Raw genomic sequence first — 14,345 nt, forward strand, 5'->3', positions numbered from 1 at the left:
TTATCCAATTTTTGATGGGACTAAATAAGGTCTACACAATAATGCGAGGAAGCATTCTCATAATGAAGCCTTTGCCTTCTATGGCTCAGACCTTTTCTCTATTGATACAAGAAGAAAAACAAAGGGAATTCAAGCCCAATAGTCAGCTGAATCTAGATTCTACTTCATTGCATGTGAATACAAGTCCACAACATCAAACTCCATTTGGAGCCAGGAACTTCAAGACACATTATACAGCCAACAACAATAATAAGGGTCGCCCATTATGTGATTACTGTAAAAGACCAGGACATACGAGGGAAAAGTGTTACAAGCTGCATGGATACCCTCAAGCCAATTCTTACAACAATCAGAACCTCAATCGTGCCAATGCACAGCCATACAATCAGGGGAATAACCAGAACTACAAGTTCAATAGGGGAAAAGGGTCTGTGGCAAATGTACATGGGACTCCAGCTGATATAATTCATGAGAGTGGAGATGATCAGAACCTACAAGATGAGAATCAGAATGTCAACCTAACAAAAGAGCAATATGGGTAGATAATGACCATGCTGCAGCATTTTCAAGTAGGACATGTGGGAGGATCTTCCAGCAATAGCAACATCACCACTGGCAGTGCAAACTTTGCATGTATTGTTGTTTGTACTTCTTCCATTGATTTTGGCAAGCCTTCATGCAAATGCTTTGAATCAAAGGCTGATCTTTGGATCATAGACTCAGAAGCATCTAACCATATGACCTTTAACAAACATGCACTCACTAATATTACTAGATTACCCTATCCTCTATTAATAAGTCTACCAAATGGTTATAGAGTAAGAGTTCTTGAATTTGGAGATGTGATACTCTCTTCATACATTGTCCTATATAGGGTTCTTTATGTTCCATCTTTCAAGTATAACTTGATTTATGTTCACTCCCTTGCAGTATATCTTAGGTGTCTAGTATTGTTCAGTGATACTCTTTGTCTGTTGCAGGCCCCTTCAGTGAAGAGGCCTCAGGTGATTGGTAACAGCAAAGAGGGTCTGTATTATCTTTGTTCCAGGTGCTTGAGGGGTAAAAAGACCACTTGCCTTCTACTGTTTCAGTTTCTTACTGCAATTGTATTCCTGCTCCCAATGTAAATAGTCATGAGTCCATTCGTCATGCTCATTCATATCACACTCCTCAATCTGTAGATACTTTCATTTCAAATAATAAGAATGAGTCCTCATGTGTGTTTGATAAACATGATGTAAATTCTCTGTGGCACAATAGGCTTGGTCATGTTCCTTTTGTTAAGATGAAAGGAATATCCTCAATTCCTGCTAAGTTTGCACCAAGACAACCCTTCATTTGTCCTATATGCCCTATGGCAAGACAAACCAGACTCCCATTTCCTCAAAGAACCAGCACCACATCCAAATTGTATGAGTTAGTCCATATAGATATATGGGGCCCTTACCATGTAACCACCCATGACAACTACAAATATTTTCTTACCCTAGTGGATGACTTCAGTAGATCCACTTGGACACATCTATTAAGTTGCAAAAGTAATGCTCTTCAGGCTGCAAAAGCTTTTGTGGCCATGATTGAAAACCAATTCAATACATCCATAAAAATCATTAGATCTGATAATGGCTTGGAGTTTACCAGCCATGAAGCCTCTTCATTTTACCAATCTAAAGGAATTATACATCAAGAGACATGTCCCTATACACCACAACAGAATGGTGTAGTAGAGAGAAAACATAAATACCTTCTTGAGACTGCAAGGGCTCTCATGTTTCAGTCCAAACTCCCAACCAGATATTGGGAAGAATGTGTTCTGACAGCCACCTATCTGATTAATAGGCTGCTAACCACTTACCTTAACAACAAATGTCATTTTGAGTTGTTATACCAAAAGAAGCCCAATTATTCTCATTTGAGAAACTTTGGTTGCCTCTGCAACCCCACTGTACCAAAAATATACAGAGATAAATTTGAACCAAGAACTACCCCACATATCTTTGTTGGATATCCCTTTGGCACAAAAGGATACAAAGTGCTAAGCCTAGCCACCAAGAGAATTCACATTTCTAGAGATGTGATCTTTCATGAAAATGTTTTCCCTTTTCCTTAGGTTCTAATTATGCCTCATTCCCTATTGTCCTTAAAACAGTCTCATTTCCTAATTATTCTAAGGACAACAGTCAAGTTTCCCCTTAAACATTGGACAAGGTCCTGACAGTGTCACATCTCCAATGATAGAACCCCACTCTAAATCATTCACCAATGATACACCCTTTTCTAATGATAGTAGTCCACAGAATTCACCTACAGATGAACAATCAAAAGCACCAGTTCTGAGAAACTCCAGCAGAACTTATCAAACTCCTACCTACTTAAGAGATTATGTTTACCAATTACCTAGTAATGCCACTCAATTGTCCAATGTATCTCACTGCACCCCTTCACTAAATGCCTTATTTTCTAATCATCATCACATCACTCCTGATGCTCTATTTTCTGAAAGTCAGCACTTGATGCTAAGTGTTTGTCATGATAGTGAGCCATCCTCATATGAAGAGGCAGCCCTCCATCCTGCTTGGCAAGCAGCCATGACACAGGAATTTGAGGCACTCCATGCCAATCATACTTGGGACTTAGTCCCTTTACCCCCTGGAAAGCAAGCAATAGGTTGTAGGTGGTTATACAAGATTAAACATAAAGCAGATGGAAGTATTGAGAGATTTAAAGCTAGGTTGGTAGTAAAGGGTTATACTCAATAGGCTGAGATTGATTATACATAGACTTTCTCCCCTGTTGTGAAAATGACAACTGTTAGAGTCCTAGTTACAATGGCTGTTAAGAAAGGCTGGGACACATTCCAATTGGATGTGAACAATGTCTTCCTTCATGAAGACCTCCATGAGGAGGTATACATGGAGGCTCCACCTGGACTTGTAGTTGATCAATCCAGTGCAAGTAGATTGGTATGCAAGCTAAACAAGTCATTATATGGACTAAAGCAAGCTAGTGGACAATGGTATGCAAAGTTAACTGAAGCATTGTCTTCAAAGGGGTATCAACATTCTGAAAATGATCACTCCCTTTTCTGCAAGAAAACTTCCACATCCATCATCTTTGTACCTGTGTATGTTGATGATGTTATCATCACTGGAACTGACCCAGAGGAGATTGCAAGCTTGAAGGTCTTCCTTGATAAAAAATTTAGGATAAAGGACTTGGGCAGACTTCATTATTTCTTGGGCTTAGAGGTTCTATACAAATCTGATGATATCTTTATATCTCAGAGGAAGTTTGCCTTGGATTTGCTAAAGGAATACCAGTGTTTTGATTTCAGCAATGTCTCCTCACCTCTTGATCCTACTGTCAAGCTAAAGGCACAAGAGGGTAATCTTCTACCAGATCCCACATACTATAGAAAGTTAGTAGGAAAGCTCAATTTTCTCACCAATAACAGGCTGGATATAGCCTACAGTGTGCAGCTCTTAAGTCAGTTTATGCAAGCTCCAAGGGATACTCATTTGACTGCAGCATTCCACCTCCTTAGGTATCTCAAAAAGGATCTCAGCCTGGGTGTATTCTTCTCCAATAGTCCTGACTACCCAATCAAGGCTTATTGTGACTCAGACTGGGCAGCCTGCCCAGATTCTAGGAGATCTATCACTGGGTACATTGTTCTAGTAGGAGACAGTCCTATTAGCTGGAAGTCTAAGAAGTAGGAGACTGTTTCCTTGTCCTCAGCTGAAGTAGAGTACATATCCCTCAGGAAGGTAGTTGAGGAGTTAGTGTGGTTGAGCAGGCTGTTTGCAGAGCTTACTCTTGCCCAATCAGGACCCATTCAGATGTTTTGTGATAGTGAATCTGCCATACATATTGCCCACAATCCAGTATTTCACGAAAGAACCAAGAACATTGAAGTCGACTGTCATTTTGTGAGGAACAAGCTACAAGAAGGTCTCATCTCTCTTCACCATGTGAATACTCACAATCAGTTGGCTGATATTCTCACCAAAGCCCTCACAGGAGTCAAACATTCAGCTGTCCTAGGCAAGTTAGCTGTGAAGACCTCACTTCCAACTTGAGGGGGGGTATTGAGTATAATTATTGTTTTTACATTCTTTATTATGTTGTATACTTAGTTAGCCTATGCTTAGTTTGTTTAGTTAGTTAGTGGCTTGGTTAGTAATTAGCTTGGTCAAATGGTCAACATGTATATATATACTTGTACAGTTACTGAAATAGAATGAAGGTTCATTTTTTACACAAAAACGTTTCTCCGTTTATCTGCTTTCTCTATTTCTTTCTCCTCTTCTCTCAGAACCTTCAGAAGACTCCATGAGAGCTCCGTAGATCTGAGCTTGCATGTATGGTTTTGTTAAAGTAGGTGTGTGTTATGTAAAGATGAAATACAACCATTAAATACTTTGCTTTAATGATTTGGCATATTTAGTTTTTAATTAAAAATAGAGAAATTTGTAAAACAATGATTTTTGCAAACAAACGCCGCTTAAATTTAAAAGTTACTTAAAATTTTAAAAATTTAAACCTCATTATTGATGTATTGAAACAAATACATATAATGTGTAAATATTGTGTACGTAAAATTGAAGGTTGGACGTATTTGACAGGGGTCAAGGGATCTGGATGATATGGGCTTGGCTTGTCTCTTTGTTGTATTCCTACCAATATGAAATCTTACTAAAAATAGCACGGGCTAGCCAGTTTTCGGATTGGTCATTCAAAAATAGCCAACGTTTGCAAAGTCATTGAAAAAAAGCCAATATTTTGCTGCAACACAAAAAGATCCAGCATAATATACTGGAGATTGATGCACCTGTGAATGAACTTCCAACATATTATGCTGGAACTCCAACACGTGGAAAGTTCCAGCATAATATACTGGAGATTGGAGCACCTGTGTATGAACTTCCAGCATATTATGCTGGACCGGTATATTATACTGGAACTCCAGTATATTAAACAGGAAGTCAAGTATATTATACTGGAACTCCAGTATAATATATTGGAGTTCCAGTATACTTATGATTATAATGGAGTTTCAGTATATTATACTGGAATTCCAGTATATTATGCTGGAGTATTTTCCGGATTTTGAACAGTTTTTTCGTTCGGATTTATTTTTACATGAAAAGTGGCTAAATTTCGATTACTTTTGAAACTGTGGCTATTTTTGAATGACCACTTGTAAATCTGGCTATTTTTGAATTTCTCCCGAAATCTCATTGCCTTTAGTAACTGTTCTATTGCACATTAGTAGGTCGTAAGTTGTTAGGAGTACTTAACAACTTTATCCCTGTACAAATAATCCAGAGGATCGAATTTATGGTCATTAAAAATGTTCTTTTAGCTATAAAGTTTTTTTCCAGCAGATACTCATAATAAAATAATATAAAAGATAGATAGCAAGAAGAATGAGTCGAATCGCGCAAGGACGTGAGGATAGTAAGCTAAAGCTAGAACTAAGACTCGTGAGATGGGAGTGAAGGAAATGATTAAATCAAGTAGGGAAGAAATAGCTAATGGGGTCTCGAATAATTTATTTAAGCAGACATGAAAGATGGAAATGACTTTCACAATATTTAAGTAAAATTGAGTGACTTTTATTTTACAAAACTATATTTAGTAACTTCTATGCAATAAAATAAAAATTGAATGATCATACATAAAATTAGCCATGCTTCGTCTCCTAAATATTGCTCTCGAGCCTCGAATGTGATAGAACTCGCGGACGAGATTGGAAAATGGATAGAGGAAGTAGGAAGCACTCTAGTAAATATTTATTCTTTGACCTTTGTTGTTAAATTCTTTGAATCAACGCTTGCTTTAGAGGCGGAAATAAAAGTTGAAGCTTATGGATTGAAAATACTAGTTTTTTAAAATTATTGGGTTCTAAATCGGTAATTTGTACATATTTAATATATTTTTAAAGATAAATACAGGATCTGGACAAAAGTTACTAGGTTTGGCCAAACCTGTAAACTTTTGCCACGACTCAAAATTCCACCAATATCGTGATGGTACCTAACCCAACTCGCTAGCGAACCAACTGACATATCAATCCAATAAACAAGATGAAGTCTAACAAAGCCTCATGTAATATAAAAAATGAGTCAACATAAGTGCAAAAATACAATAACAACCTAAAAAACTGGTAGCGCAATGTCATGAGTAACTACAACAGAATAACAAAATAACTGTCTATGACAAAGTAATTACTATTTGAAAAAAGCAACAAGAATAACTCGCTAAGAGATGGTGACTCCACAGAACTGCGGATCCAGCAAAACAACTCACCTTCGAGTCTCCAATCAAACCCCAAAGTAGTCTCCCGAATGCCACTAGTACAAGCGGTATTTGCATAAAAAATGTGTAAAAGTATAGTAAGAGTAGTATAATAATGTGTATTCAATAAGTATCAAGTCTAATTCCGACGAAGTAGTGATGAGGTTTTGACAAAAGGTACTCACATTTTATATCCTGTACAATTCATAAACATACATAATAAAAAAAACAATTAAGGAACAACAGATAAAAATAATAAGGTACATTCAAAATAGAAGATAATACGTATGATTAAAAGCATAAACCAATACATAAAGAGATATGCATCAAAATATACATAAGTGTTATATTTCGAAAGGGTTTTGAGTTTTCCTTCATTTTTGGATTTTAGAAGCTCAGTTAGTGGCGATTTTTGAGAGGTATTTAACTCTAATTCAAGAGGTAAGAAACTTTTGATCACTTTTGTTCATTTATACTGAATAACCATTGATTTTTCCACCTAGATTATGTATTTTTGAGGTGAAATTTGGGGGATTTTGGACTAGGTACTAGAGAGTAATATTTGGGAGTTTGAGGATCGATTTATGGTTGGAATTAAATGATTTTGGTATGGTTGGACCCGCTATTGAATGGGTATTCGGATTTTGTAAATTTTATCGAGTTCCGAGGCTTGGGCCCGGGGTTGAATTTTTAGGATTGACTTTTTGAATTTGGTTCAAGACTCTAGCTTTATGGATGGAATCGATTCCTATAGCTTGTATTTATTATAATAAGTTTTTTGTGACTAGATTCGAGTCATTCAGAGGTCGATTAGCAAAGCAAGGATTTGTTGGAGCATTAAGTTGTGCACTTTGAGTTAAGTAACACTTCTAAACTTGAATTTGATGGTATTTAACCCTAAGGATTACGCTATATGAAAGATATTGGGGTGACGTACGCGCTTGGTGACGGACGTGTGTGTGTGCACCAGTTTGTTCATGGTTGGGGAGGCCTTTAGGCTAATACCGGGCTTGTTTTGTTAGTATATCATGTTGCCCCAATGTTCCCTCTACTTGTTAGTTTATTTGAACCTGTGAATCATGTTACACGTCATATCTAGGATATGTCCTAACTATTTGAGACTTGATAGGGCTATTCTTGTTGTTTCTGAGTTATGTACCTTATTTGCACACACGTTCTCAGTCATGATACTATATCCGTGTATGATATCTTTGTCTTAGTACTTCTTATCTGATTCCTCACATGTTGCTGCTATCGCTTAAGGGTAAAACTGTTTAATTGAATATCTGAGATATGTTCATCTGAGACTTGAATGGTAAATGATTAAGTTTGTGCCTTAGAGCCGGTTTGGTACTGATTTTGAGATGACGCATACGTCAGGCCCATATTGGGCTAAGTGTAATTGTTTTGAGGCGACGCGTGCACCAGGCCTCAGTGGGCACAGGCATAGTGCTTCATATATGTGCTTAATGATGGGCAGTTATGACAGGCACCCCTACAGTGCTAAGTGTAAATACTTTTGATGGATCCATTATGATACTGTTGATTTACGTGTATACTTGACGTGTAGGCATAGAGATGTACTTTTCTCGTGCTAACTGGTAATTAGTATGTTTTATCTATGTTGGGTTGTAAAGTGTTATACTTGAAAGTATACCTAAATTTATGAAATGAGGACGAGTTGTACTTGATATCAGTGATCTACTATTTCTACGGTTTATCTTGTATTCTCTGAACTATTATTAGTTATTGGTAATGGCATTTAACTATTGTTCTGAGCTCGTCACTGCTTTCAACCCAAAGTTATTGTTGTTACTTATTGAGTACATTAGGTCGGTTATACTCATACTAATCTCTGCACTTCGTGTGCAGATCCAGGTACATCTGGGCACGGTGATTGATAGATCGTTACCAATGCTTGCTTGGAGACTTCAAGGTAGCTTCTATGACGATCGCAGACCTTGACTCTCCTTCTTTTTATTTTAGTCAGTATTATTCTATACTCAGACAGTTGTACTAGAGTTTCAGACTATGTTGATACTTAGTAGCTCATGCACTTGTTAATACCAAATTTTGGATGGTTGTAGTAGAGCTTTTGATATTTTTATCATATGTTTGAGATTCTTCTGTTGTTAAGTTATTATGCATGTTTCATTCAATTGTTTAGTTGTTATGTGTTCGTCGGCTTGCCTAGCAAGTGAATTATGTGCCATCATGACAGGTTGGAATTTTGGGTCGTGACATGAACATAAACACAATACAAGTCATAAATATCATCCTCACCTACACGGATACACCCTTTGTGCCATGAACTCTCATCCTCACTTGCACGGAAACACCCTTAATGCCATGAATTCTCATGTTTACTTGTACAAAAACACCCTCCGTGGTGATACCATATCAAATTGCACAGAAATACCTTTCGTGCATAAATCACTCATCCTCACTACATGAAAATACCTTTCGTGCAAATTTACTTATCCTTACAAAGCATATGTAAATCAGTACCAAGCAAGTTAGGATGCATAAATACAATCAAGAGGGATGAGTAAGCATAATACGATCAACGAAAAGTAATCATAGTTATCGTACAATTAGGCAAGCCAACATCTCAAGAGCTGCCTTGTCCAAATATCACAACGGAGTCTACACATGATCTTTAACATGAATAAGAAGCTCAAATAGCACAAGGATAACGGGTATAGATATGTGTTCGTTATTGTAATGACCCCGACTGGTCATTTCATGAGTTATCACTCTGTTTCTCCCATTTCTGCTTCTTTATGTGTTGTTAAGCTTCATTTTATCGTATCATATCGGTCGGTCGGGTTCAGAGTGGTTTTGCAAAGGAATGAGACACTTCATCTCTTAAGTTGGCCATTTAGTTGGAAAAGTCAATCGGAAGTTGATTTATGAGTAAACGATCTCGAAATATGGTTTTTATGGTTCAGATAGCTTCGTTAGGTGATTTGGGACTTAGGAGCGCGATCGGAATGTAATTCGGAGGTCCGTGGTAGATTTAGGTTGGAATTGGCGAAAGTGGAATTTTGGCATTCCGGTTGGTAGTGGAAATCTTGATATCGGGGTCATAATGGAATTCCAAAAATTGGAGTAGGTCCGTTGTATCATTTGTGACGTGTGTATAAAATTTTAGGTCATTCGGATGAGGTTTGATAGACTTTTTGATTGTTCGCGGAATTCGGAAGTTTTGGGAATCTTAGGCTTGAATTCGAGGGTGTTTTGATGATTCGATGTCGTTTTGAGTGTTCTAAAGGTTGGTATAAGTTTGAATAGTGTAATGTGACTTGTTCGTACTTTTGGTTGAGGTCTCGGGGGCCTCAGGATGATTTCGGATGGTTATCAGGAAGTTGGAAGTTGGAGTTTGCAGCTGAAGTTGTTGAGTTCCTGTCATAACCGCACCTGCGGATTGGGGACCGTAGGTGCGATGACCGCAGAAGCGAGAATCAACCGCATATGCGGCGACAGGTGAAAAGAGCAGAAGTCGCAGGTGCGGGTGAAGGAACGCACCTGCGTGACCGCAAATGTGTATATGGCGTCGTAGGTGCAGTTAGGAAAATTTAAATGAAAACTACAGAAGCGGTTGAATGGAGCGCAGAAGCGGTCCCGCAAGTGCGGGAAATGGACCGCAGGGCGTAATCGTTGGGCAGAAGGAATAAAAAGGCCCTCTTCGTGAATTTTGCTAAGTTTCTCCATATTTGAAGACGGGAAGTGAGCTAAGGCAGTGATTTTTCAAAGGAATCGAAGGTTTTCAGTTGGGTAAGCTACTTAAGCTTTATTACTTGTGTTTATGACCATTTTTCCATTGTTTAATCATGGTATTAGTGGAAAAGTAGGGAGGAAAGTTGGGAGATTAGGGCTTGGAATTGGAGACTTTGATTTAGGGATTTGAGGGATCGTTTGTGGTCGGATTTTGGTGTATTTGGTATGTATGAAATCGTGAGAGTGTAAGGATTCTAGTTTTATGAATTTTATCGAAATCCGAGATGTGGGCCCGGGGTCGGGTTTGGCCAATTTCGGGATTTTTGAGTTAAATTGATAATTTTTGTATGGCTTTCATTCTTTTAGCATATATTGATGGTTATATACCGATTTTGGTTAGATTAGGGACGTATGGAGGCCGAATCGAGAGGCAAGGGTGTCGCGGGCTAGAGTTTGGCTTGACTTGAGGTAAGTAACGCTTCCAAACTTGGTTCTGAGGGTTCGAAACCCCAAACTATGTGTTCTATGATTACTATTGAGGTGACGCAAATGCCAAGTGACGGGCGTGTGGGCGTGCACTGTGAGATTTGCGGCCTAGGTCATTCCATGGCACCGCCTAGTGACTCTTTTTTGCTGATATTTGTGTTATAATTACGTGATTAAGTTAATGAGCTGCAAATCATGTTAATTATCATGTTAAGGCTTCACGCCAATACTATTGAGACCCGAGAGGTCGTTTCTTGCTGTCATATCATTAGCTTCATTGATGTTCTGTACTCAGCCCGGTTCATGCATATTATATCATGCCCCAGTCTCGATTATTGTTATTTGACATCATATCATTGTTTGGGCTAGTATAATGACATTTTGAGCCCGTGTGTGTGAGACTGGAGAGTAATGACTGAGTGAGGCCGAGAGCCTGATATTGAGTGACAGTATGGGATCGGGCTGCACGCTGCAAGATATTGATCATGCCTTTGTTGGATTGATATAGCGCTTGGGCTAAGAGAAGCCCCTCCGGAGTCTTTACACCCTAGTGAGCGCAATTGATGATATTGAGGGATGGATCTTCTCTGGACATGGATTTTGTCCAAAGTATTTATACATGGAGATGGATATTCTCCATAGGGCTGGAATGACCTTCCTCGGTACTGGATGACTATGGTCAGTGCAATGTGTATATATTTCAGGATGGATCTTCCCTGGGTCGGATGACCATATACAGTACCGAGTAGTTGAGTACTTGTGAGTGGAGGCATACGGAACATTGATCATGCTATTTGTGCATTGGTACTTAGGATGTCCTGAGATTTATACTCCGTACTGGTCATATTGTATTTACTTACTACTGAGTTTTTTTACTTGAACTACAAGCATGTCTACTTTTTCGTACAGTTATTTGTATATTTGTTGAGTTTTGGTTCGTCACTACTTGTCAGTCCATAGTTTGAACTTGTTACTCACTGAGTTGGTGTACTCACATTACCCCATGCACCTTGTGTGCATATCCAGGTATCTCGGGTCACAGTAGCGGTTGCTGATCATATCAATTGGAGACTTTTCCTTGGAGATTGCAAGGTAGCTGCCTGGCGATCGCAGTTCCGCCTTCTCCTTCCTTATCTTCCTTTAGTATATTTGTTGGATATTCTCAGACTGTGTTGTTCTTGTTATTTCAAATAGTTGTAGTAGTTTTGCTCATGACTTAGTGACACCCGAGATCAGGCTTGTATTTATTTTCGCTTTGATAAACTTGACCTTTATATCTTTATTGGATTTCTATTGAAAAATGGTTTTAATTAAGTTTAAAAGGAAAAACGTGGTTGTTTTGGAAATGAGTTGGTTGGCCTAGTTTCATGATAGGCGCCATCACGACCGGGTCGGTTTTGAGGTCGTGACAGTTATATAATGCATGACTACGATCAAATCAAGTATTATCAAGAGTCCCAAGATTCATCTATCATGCTCATTTAAGATGTCATATGTTTAAATATGTTTTTTTAGCATGGATAATTATACTCCTATATTCATGTAAGAAAATGAAATATAAGTAAAGAAGATCATAAAGTCAAACAAGGCACAAAGAAAGCATATAATCTACCCCGAGCACGGATAATCCTAGCACATTCATATACGTTCGTCACCTTGTATATACATTATCCCCCGCATGTAGCAAACAATATCATATTAGGAAATATTCTCTCAAATTGAATCTACGCAAGACACTTACCTCATTTTGAAACAAGTTCAATAACCCAATATTGCTTTCTTTAGAAATACTCCTCAAAACGATCAAAACCTAATCAAATATCATCTAAGAAAATCAAATAATGTTATAGGAAACATCCCCAATTAATAAAGGTTTAGTATTTGATAAAATCTCAAAAATCAATAAAAAGTCAACCCGGGCCCACTTGGTTGAAATCTAAAATTAAGATCAAATCCTAATAACCCATTTATTCTCGAGTCCGAATATGCGATTTGCTTTGAGATCCGACCTCAAATCGAGGTCTAAATCTTAAAAAATTCATATATTAAGTTACTACTCAAAATCTTATTTCTACTCTTTAAACTCCTAGACATTTAGGGATGAAAATATATAAAAATTAATCAAAAACAAGTTAAAATTACTAATATTTGAAGTTGGAAAGAAAATCCTCTAAAAAATCGCCTTCTAATGAAGTCTAGGTCTCAGAAATGGAATAAAATGAGCTAATCTCGTAACCTTCCCCTTTTACCTAGCTGCAGATATCGTAATTGCGAACTATTATTTGCAATTGCAAATCTTGAAAATGCAAACTAGTGGTCACAAATGCGAAGGGTCCTGAGTCACTAAAGTCGCAAATGCGACTGAAAGCTCGCAATTGCGAATAACCCCAGCTTTGCGAAGCTGAGCCTCCTTCCCAAACTTCACAAATGCGAGTTAGCATTCGCAAGTGCAAACCTCAAATTTGTGAGCTGGTCATTGCAAATGCAATGACAACAACACCAACAATGGAAAAAACTTAGAAAAATAGCCTGAAACCAATCCGAAACCCACCCGAGCCCCTTCGGACCCCATACGTATATCAAGTAAGTATATAAAACTTACACAAACTCGCTCATAAGCTCAAAATATAAAATTCAAGCATCAAAACTCAAAGATTCAAATGTTCATGAACTCAATTTTTCAACTTTTAACTGTAAGCGCCGAAACAGCCTCGGTCACCCAAGACCCAAATTAAACATACATACCAATCCAAGATCATCATAAGAAGCTAATGGAACAGTCAAATTATTAATCCGAGTTAGTTTACTCAAAAGTCAAATATTGGTCAACTGCAGCAACTTAAAGCTTCCAAAAAAGAATTCTTCTTCCAAAACTCCCCCAAACCTCTCGAAAATCAAAACCAACCTCACGCGCAAGTCATAAAACATCAAATAAATCACTCAAAGTCTTGATTCATAAAATAAAGCACTAGAACTCAAAACATCTGATCGGGTCGTTATAAAATATATTAGCAATAAGTTAATAGGATTTTTTTTTAAAAAAGTGAATAAAAATATCTAAAGATAAACATGTTTGTATTTAGGCAATTCCTGCATAACACCCTATATATTAGTCATTACCTAATTGTTTAACCAAAAATAATTTTTGTGATCAAAGCAAATAAAAGAGTAATTCGGGTTTTTAATAACCAATTTTACTTCAACAACAGCAACAACAAACCCAGGTTGATCCCAACAAGAGGGGTCTGGGAAGGGTAGTCTGTACGCAGACCTTACCCCTGCCTAATGCAGGTAGAGAGGCTGTTTCCAATAGACACTCGGCTCAGGAAGGGCAAGAAGAAGAAGAGGAAAGCAAGGAAGGAAGAAATATGTAAGAGAAAAGAAAAGGGAGAGATAAAGGATAAGTAGTACCAAATAATAGCAACAGAGAATACAATACCTGAGGCGAGCAAAACCACATAACGTAATAAAAAATCTAAGTGTATGAAGAGACATGCATGCTACTAAGACTATCGGTGAACAACTACAAACTACCTACTAACCTTCTACCTTAATCCTCGACCTCCACACCCTCCTATCAAGGGTCATGTCCTCAGTGAGCTGAAGCAGCGCCATGTCCTGCCTAATCACTTCTCCCCAGTACTTCTTAGGCCTACCTCGACCTTTTCTCAAACTCTCCATGGCCAACCTCTCACACCTCCTGACAGGAGCATCAATGTTTCTTCTCTTAACATGTCTGAACCATCTCAGCCTTGACTCCCGCATCTTGTCCTCCACGGAGGTTACTCCTACTCTGTCCCGGATAGCTTCATTCTTAATCCTATCTCTCTTGGTACACC

This window comes from Nicotiana tabacum, chromosome 8 (genome assembly GCF_000715075.1).
Source record: "Nicotiana tabacum cultivar K326 chromosome 8, ASM71507v2, whole genome shotgun sequence".
Classification (NCBI taxonomy): domain Eukaryota; kingdom Viridiplantae; phylum Streptophyta; class Magnoliopsida; order Solanales; family Solanaceae; genus Nicotiana; species Nicotiana tabacum.